Source organism: Tachysurus vachellii, chromosome 14 (genome assembly GCF_030014155.1).
Source record: "Tachysurus vachellii isolate PV-2020 chromosome 14, HZAU_Pvac_v1, whole genome shotgun sequence".
Classification (NCBI taxonomy): Eukaryota; Metazoa; Chordata; class Actinopteri; order Siluriformes; family Bagridae; genus Tachysurus; species Tachysurus vachellii.
In genome coordinates this window covers 15,055,524-15,064,523 of record NC_083473.1, presented here as the reverse complement: position 1 = coordinate 15,064,523, position 9,000 = coordinate 15,055,524, and the positions used below count along the sequence as shown (strand labels likewise).

At 38.1% G+C, this 9,000-nt stretch overlaps 1 long non-coding RNA gene across 1 annotated transcript; it reads left to right on the top strand.

The window, feature by feature from the left end:
• Positions 1 to 3,593: 3,593 nt before the first annotated feature.
• LOC132857081 (uncharacterized) lies at positions 3,594 to 6,964 on the top strand. The gene is made up of 3 exons (XR_009649479.1): positions 3,594 to 3,680; positions 4,337 to 4,375; positions 4,993 to 6,964. It is a non-coding gene; the product is annotated as an uncharacterized LOC132857081 (long non-coding RNA).
• Positions 6,965 to 9,000: the final 2,036 nt, after the last annotated feature.

The window sequence follows — 9,000 nt, the reverse complement described above, 5'->3', positions numbered from 1 at the left end:
TGCTTCACTGCGTTGAGAAGGCAGCACCATAAAGCACAGACATGCTCGAAGGTAAAGCCAGTTCTCCTTTGATCAGTTCTTATTCAATGTTTTGGTGGTGATGCAACAAGACGTCCTCTATTATGACAAGAAGGAGACAGAGTAATATGTAAACTAAAGAGTGACAGCAGGATTGTTAACTCATGACTGTAGTTATGGTGATTTGATATAAAACAAGTGTCAGGTTCCACAGAAGCCCATTTGTTTGTCTGTGAGATTTTTCATGTTGTCCAATGTATAGATCTAATCTATGCCTTTCCTTTGACTCTGTTTTTACTTGATTTACTTGTTTCCTTTGCACATCTTTTCATATGCATGCTCATTCATCTGCTCATATGCATAAAAATGCAGGATTTTACCATCATGAGGCAATTCTGCTTAAATTAGCTGTAACATTCCCAGAATTAATTATGTAGAATCATTCATCTCTCTTTCAATCAGAAGAGCTCCGTTTATCTAAAAAGTTCTGTGTCCTCAACTTACTTTGCTAGTCAATGTAACAGAAAGGGTGTGTGTGTGTGTGTGCATGTGTGTGTGCATGTGTGTGTGCATGTGCGTGTGTGTGTGTGTGTGTGTGTGTGTGTGTGTCTGTGTATAGCTTTAGAGTTGGGAGCCAATTTGGGGCTCTGTGGGCTATATGTCTTCGAAGACAAGTTTATTTTTTGCGATAGTCGATTTTTCAAGTCTCCTTAAGCGTCAGCTGCTCTCCTTGAGAAAGAGGCCAGCGGATGATTTCCTTAATCAGGTCTCAAACTTCGGCACACACACAGAGTAAGAGAGAGAGAGAGAGAGAGAGAGAGAGAGAGAGAGAGAGAGAGAGAGAGAGAGAGAGAGAGAGAGACGCCAGGTGGCGCTGTTGTGCTCTGTTCCTTCTCACAGGCTCAAAACACCGCCACGTCCCGAACAGCGCGCTTCACTAAATCTTATGTCAGAATAGTAGAATGAGCACCTGCTGAGTTCTTACTCTACTAGTGCTGTCAAATGTCAGGGATGTAGGAAACACACACACACACACACACACGCACACACACACACACACACACACACACACACACACACGCACGCACGCACGCACACACACACACACACACACACACACACACACACACACACACACACACACACAGAGTAAAAGCACAAGAACAACAACAATAATAATACTAAGAGTAAGAATAATAACATGCATAGATGACATAGATGTATTATGACATAGATGACAGATGAATTACATAGATGTATAGAACACCTTTATACATATAAGTAACAATACTATATATGTATAATTCTATTTAATTATTCTGTATATTATTATTATTATTATTATTATTATTATTATTATTATTATTATTATTATTATTATTATTCCCTATTGATTATCCTAGTAAACTGTCATTTCCAGCAGAAAGTGCTCTGAAAAAGGAAATAATTACTGAATTACTGTTACTAAAAATTACTAATTATTTTAAAGAAAAGATCACAACACTAAGACAGTTAGAAAATCTCTAGGGTATATTGATTGATTTAGTCAAGTAATAAGGGAGCTGGAAAATACCTTACCATCTGGCAAACATGGTCTAACAGTTTGTATTATTATTATTGTTATTATTATTATTATTATTAGTAGTAGTAGTAGTAGTAGTAGTAGTAGTAGTAGTATTGTTGTGTTATTTAATACCAGCGCAAGCAGATTGCAAATGAATCTGTATCGTTTTAATCATTTGAAGGCACTTACAACCATTTTTATGTTTAGAAGAACGTAGAAAAAGAGAAAATATATAACATTAAAAAAGGTTACACACTGTAGCATGCGTTAAGATGTGGTATGTATTTGATATTTGATATTACACTATACCATATTTTATAGAGTAGACTAAGAAATAATAGATGTCTAAATATCAGGGGGGCATTAGTGGACTAAAACATACCCTATTCTAAATAAAATGTTTAACAACAAGACAGGGAACTGACTGACTTTCTTAATAAGCTGCAGACAAAACTGCTGGTCTGCAAAATGTTGGTTTCTGTGCTCACTCTGAATAAGGCTACGAAAGGAAACTTGGCAAACTTAAACTGAAAAGAAATACCTGAAATAAATCTGACACTGGGATTTCTGGTTCACGGTTAAGAGGCAAACTGTGCACACTTGTTCTGCTGTATTTCTTACTGATGCTTATCTGAGATATCGTCTCTTTTTATAGCTTTATTCGTTACTCACTTCAGACATGCTGTTCCAGTGTATTGACATACTGAAAGAAAAATCCAGTTTTATTTCACAGATTGGGGATTACTTTTATCTGTCTGTTGCTCTTTGCTCCTGCTGATTTTGTGTTTTTGTCTAGGCTTCTTGTTATATCCTGAACATTTTTTTCATATCCTGAATGATTCTTAAACAATCAGACTATTTTACACTGAAGTTCATTCCCCATCTACCAGCTGTAGTTCACTGTTCTGTGAAACTGGCTCCATGTTGTTGATCTTTTTCCTGATCTGTAATTGTTGCTGGGACATTTCTGTAAGGCATAAATTCAGCTGTTGGCATTGAGATCCTGGTGCAGGTTAATACAGAGTATACTGATAATTATGGCCTTGATGTGGGTCTCCTCCTTATAGCATGTTGACTTTATACAAGCTATTTGTTTTTAATGGGACTAATTTCTAATATTACATCACAATGTGATGTAATCATTCGGACTAACAGTGAATATTTTTAAGCTTTGTGACTGTAGCTTGTTACGTTAGTTATGGCCGTTACTGTGTCGGCATTTAGACAATGGTAATGGACTATTCCTTATGAGCTATAGCACAAAGACCAGACAAAATATGTGTGCAGAAAAGTATTTACAGCAGATTAAACTGAAAACATAAAATAAATAAAATTTCAAAACTGGCTGTAGTTTAGTGACCCCAGTTTTCCAGAAGTCAGCTCATCCAGAAAGGAAAAAAATTCTTAGACTTAGATAGATAGATTTCATTACCCTCTCCAGTCTGATTAGTAAAACCATTATATGGCTTGTTATGTATAAAAAAGATAATAAAAAGAAGTTGATGACAATGGCAGAATGTTTATGGCTGACTAGCCTGAGAAGCATGCATTATTCTGTTCAAGCTCACAGATGTTTCATTTAAATAGAGTCCAAGTTAAAAATGACTACGATGAAAATGACTGGTGAAGTGGTGAAGGGTTGTTACATAATATAATATAACAACATAATCACTCTAAATTTGAAGAAGAAGAAGATGAAGCCTATTTGTCACAAATATATTACAGCACTGTGAAATGCTTTTCTTCACATATACCAGCTTGTTAGGAAGCTGGAGTCAGAGCACAGGGTCAGAGCACAGTGTCTCTGGAACAGACAAGGCTAAGATCTTTGATCAACAGCCCAACAGTGGCTGCTTAGCAATGCTGGGGCTTGAACATCAGACTTTCTCAGGTTTGATCCTGAACTTTACTGCCACTTCTAAAAAACATGCTATTATGTCTCTGCATTGTGCCCTGTGATGGACTGGCATCCCACCTGGCATGTGTATTCCTGCCTTAAGCCTGGTGTTCCTGGTGTTCCTGGTGTTCCTGGGATAGGTGCAGCATCCACTACAACCCTGATCATCGATAAAGTGAATCTCGAAAGTGAGTGACTGAGGTAACAGTCACAATTCAGTCACGTATCCCTGAAATATATCATCACAGTCTTATCTCTGACCTTTCTTCTGTTGCAGATTTTGTGTGTTTTGAATACTCAACTATTTCAGTATTATTGATTACTATATATGTCAATAAACACAAATACAGTTCTTGGTCCCTAATTTGTAATTGTCCCTGATTATACAATTCAGCAAAATGAATTTAATTCTATCATTAAGGAGACCAGTTTCTGATTCTATTTTTATAATAAGTTGTGCTAAAACAGACAAGCAAACAAACAAACCATCAAGTAAAACAACTCCCAAAAATATTACTTACAAAACCCTGCTTTCTGAAATTTTTGCTGACATATTGATAGAGCTACTGTTAAGTTCACGTCTCGTGTTGGCAACCTTGCTGTAATGATTGATAAAATCATTCATAAAATCCCCTTCGTAAATGAATAAAAGCACTTTCCTTCTCTTCCTCATGCATACTTTCATAATTTTACTGCAGTTCCCCCTCCCTTAGGTATATCAGGTGGATTTTTTAAACTATAACTAATTTAGAGTTCTCTCTCTCTCTCTCTCTCTCTCTCTCTCTCTCTCTCTCTCTCTCTCTCTCTCACACACACACACACACACACACACACACACACACACACACACACACTAGGCACCCAGCTCAGATTTTTCTCATCCTCCTTCTGACTGTGTAAGTCTGTAAACCCTTTTATCTACAATCTACTCTGGCTTATATTTAGAGCACTGCATAGTCTCATGCTCTTTATCTTTCAGAGATTTTACAGCACAGGACAAAGATCCTCCTGTTAAACTGACTATTAACCTGTTACATGTCCCTCTGATTTTTGATGTCCCACAGTGTTTCTGTGTAATTCCTCTGCCATGTTTGGGTGAAAACATACCTTCAAACTACTCGGCTGATCTTGTTCTCTTTTAGCCTACACGCGAGTGATAACTTACTGTATGCCTTTTCCATTTACTGCTTGAAAACACTTTCCTTGCACTTACTAAATAATAATAATAATAATAATAATAATAATAATAATAATAATAATAATAATAATAATAATAATTGTTATTGTTGTTATTATTATTATTAATAACAAAATATACTTTTAAGGAAATCTATTACTAAAACTGCTCTGTAATAGATATTTTACATAGAGTAACATGTATGCATATGACTAGAGCTTAGACATCACGTTGAGGATTAGTCAAACTCACGGAAAAAAACGCTGCTTTGGCATTTATGCTTACTAAGCTGCTTTCTCATCTGCCCTTTTGTATGTTTTTTGTTGTCTCTCATAGCATTGATGTGAGAAACGTGGACAATGCTGATCCAAAGTGACATGTGTCTTCCATCCCGGGACGGCGTCCATGGCTGCAGCCCAGCCTCCGTTCCTCTGTACTGGGCTGTTTTTGTTCACAGCAACTCATGCGGATAATTTGCTGGGATGGAGTGGAGGGCTGTCACAAGGACTCGGCTCAAGGGGTGTGGGAAAACTAGCAGAAGCATCTTCTATGTTCAAATGTATCCTGTAATGACAATGGAAAAGTGTGAACTTCTGTCTGTTGTTCAGTCTGTTGTTGTTGTTTTTAATGTTTTTTCTTTATTGTTCTGTTTTTATTGTTTATGTCATTTCTTCTCCTCTCCTGACTTTTTCTTGCGTATTGGTAGAATAATGCATCTGACAAGGTTCCTTTAGATCATAGTCTGTTTGGATATGTCGTGTGTGTATGTGTGTTTACTTTAAAGCCGGAAAATATTAATACACTCTATGACAGTAAACCCATGTGACTCTATTACAGCAGTAGAAATGCAGCTTTGGTGTCGATCACTACGCACACTGCTTTTGATATCATGTATAATTCATACTTCCTCAGCCTACATACACATTATTCCACATATCCTGACCTACAGTAGAGAATGAAGTTTTCCATATTGGAAATGCTGACCAGTTCTTAAGAACATGATAGGTGGTGAAATCTTCCCTTAATGTTATCCATCCGTTGCACTGCTACTAGGTTTTCATCTGATGGCTTAACTTAGAGAACAGTTACTCGTTCTTTCTGTGATTTTCTTTTTCAGCGAGCACTCACACTTCGGGTCTGTGAGTCACACAGGAGCCATAGCCAGCTCTTCCATCTTCCAGCTCTCAGCTCTATTGCAGCATCTCTGTGATTTTTAACAAGTCCCTAAGCCACGCACTCCAAGCTGCACAAATCCCAGAGGAGCAGCAGGTGGAGGAACATCCTTACTGCAACTTTCTCTGAGGTTTGTGACAGGTTTGTGCCCATGCTAGTGGATCACAGGGGGGCACCGGTGTTCCACTATTCCACAACAATGCCTAAAAACATGCTGTGGATGGCCTGTGTAGCACCTTGCCAAGCAGGGTCACTGACACAAGCAAGCCAATCATAGGCTTTTAACATGGAGAGAGGGACAGAGAAGCTTGCTAGAAAGAAAATGGGATAAAGCACTCTCCCAAAAATAGGCCTCCCCGGGCCATTGTAGCAAAGGACGGAGTGACATTGTGGACGACGCTAACATCTGTGTATAACCTCACATTTACAAACGCCCCCTTTGCCTAAGTTTGAGCCAGACTCCGCCACCAGCCTCCAAGGAACAGCCATTTTGGAACGCTTTCCCCGACACAGATGTTGCATATTAAAAAGTGGGGCTGTTTAAGAGAGGAAGAGCAGGCAGGAAAGGGAGGACTGTTCTCCGTGGGTTTCACCTGTGCCGTCATCCGAGAAGCCAATCCATGAGAGGAAGCTGACTAACCAACCAAAGGCAAAGTGACAACAATGATAAAGTCATCTCATTTCCTGTCTGACCCTGAGCAGGTAGAGATGCGGACAAATGACTCCACTCTTGAGATTCTCTTGTTTACCTCTGATCTTCCTTCTTCTTTTTTCAACTTTTTGTTGCCGATTATGTCTAGACCTTTAAAAATATACAGATTGCTTCATGCCTTCATTATCAGCAATCTTTTATTTCATCACTCTTATAAATGTAAAGTTATTCTTTAGCTGCTCCCACTACTTTGTTATAAGAAAACTCTTCTGAACTTTCTTTCTTTTATTTCTTATTTCTCTAATATTTTTTTTCTCTTATTTCTCTCTTATTTTCCACATTTTGACAAGTAAAAAACAATTGATTTTTTTTAATCTCAGATGACACCAATTAAAAGCTTTGTCTATTGTGAGGCACGGAGTTGCGTCCACAAGATGGAGATATTCACCAGAATGAATTTTCTTTTCTATTGGCCGTACTGGCTGTGCTGATGAATACTACAGGAGGAGATATATTTATATTGAGACATATACACACATGTATATGTGGTAGCACATAGCTCTGCTTCTGCATTCCCTATTGGCTGAGGGTATAACTCTGTGTGTGTGTGTGTGTGTGTGTGTGTGTGTTAACACGGGCTGTGTATGTCCTGTGTTGATCAGGTTGTCTCTGAGGAGTGGCCTGCAGAGCCAGGGTCAGGATGGTTCAGTGCTTCTGTGCTCAGGTGTACACTGGGCCAGAGTTTAGGTGTGGGTTCACATTCAGCTCCATGAGAGCATAAGCAAAGTGGCTTTAACCTTCAATGCTCATGGAGGGGCTGCACAGCTTCTCAACACCAACCCTCAACCCTCGTCACAACAGCCCATGGTCAAATCCAAACATCCATCACCAGGATACTGTAACGTAAATGATATCATACAAAGATGTGGAAGTAATTAAAACAATATCAAGATCATAATATCTATTAAAAGTGAGCAATTTCAAGATAAAACCGAAAACATTTTGTGTATTGATCAGTAAAAGTTGAACCTGTGTCGATATAAATCTTCCGGCACGTCCGTTTCCTACGGTGTCTCCTTTTGAAAGATTCATAACCGTAGTATCAATACAGCAGGGAAGATTTATCATCCATATTCTACAAGGACGCTCAACTCCTTTATTCTAACCCCAAAACTTCAACTGGGAAACAGATAACTACAGCTTCTCTCTACTCTTTTTCTTTTGTGTTGTGTTGTGTGTGGTTTTTTTAGTGCTGGAATTATTCATTGATCAAAATTTCTCTAAAAAAGTTGCCACCATTTATTTCCTATCCCCCCCTGTATGTTTTCAAAGTTTGATTGTAACAGATCTGACATATTCACACATATTCGCACACACGGATTTTAAATTCAGGCACAAGCGGTCAACATTAAGCATATTTCAAATTGTCAAGTAAAAAAAGTGCTATAGGTTCAACATTAATACTACACTGACATTTATAGTAATGTGTGAAGCGTGCTAATGATCTGAATGTGAGATAAGAATATGAGGGGTGAAATGAGAGTCAGAGAGATCATATGAGCTCATAATGCTCGCAGTTTTTCTCATGTTGCAAATCACCAGCATTCATAGTCATGAACTGTAGAAAAACTTTTAACGTTTTACATAGCGGTTCTTGTCTTGGGATGTGATAGTTAGATAAATAAATAATGTAAAAAAAGTTGCTGTACATTGTGAATAATATTAAACCTTTTTTCCCATCTGATTGTCTCCATGTTCTGTTGCTCATGTGATGATTATGCTTTAGACTTTAGACTCATTTTTCAGATGATTAAGTAAATCGTTCAAACTAGGTCAAAAAGCTTCATTCAGACCGCACTGAAGCTGTATAATATGTATGCAAAATGACAGATTTGGTACAGACCAAATATAACAATGTAACACAGATTGAAACATAAAGTCTGTCTGCATCCGTAGTTCAGATGACAGAACCCCCAAAAAATCCTTCCTGTGGACAAAACAGGTTAAAATTTCAAATGTTAGAATTTATTAAAAGACATAATGGGATCCAAATGTATGTAATAACGGTATAACAAACACGGATTCAAGACTACTGAGCCATAGCTGATTTTTTTGTGATAACCCTGACTGCTATAAATGCTCTAAAGGGTCATTAAAATATACATAACTATGAGCAACACAGCCATTCTTTTCGAATCAGCCTCCAATGTATGTAACATTGTTCACAATTTCTCACAATGGTGGTTTGTAGCCAGATTTGGCTGTGGCTGCACCTGGTCCTCGATAGGCATTGTTCGGCTACCTTTCGTGCCCATGCAGTGTGACACATTGCCCTCAAGCATTGACCATCTGACCAGGGTAAGGGTTTTAATCGCAAGACTAATAATAGAGAAGTCTGGCAAGTTTTTCGCAATTATACCCCACTGTGGGACATGATCGGTGAAAAACATGATGAAATGTTGAAGAGCCGTGTTCCAAACCGTGAAAGCAGGTCCACATTGCATGTGCATCGAAAGCTG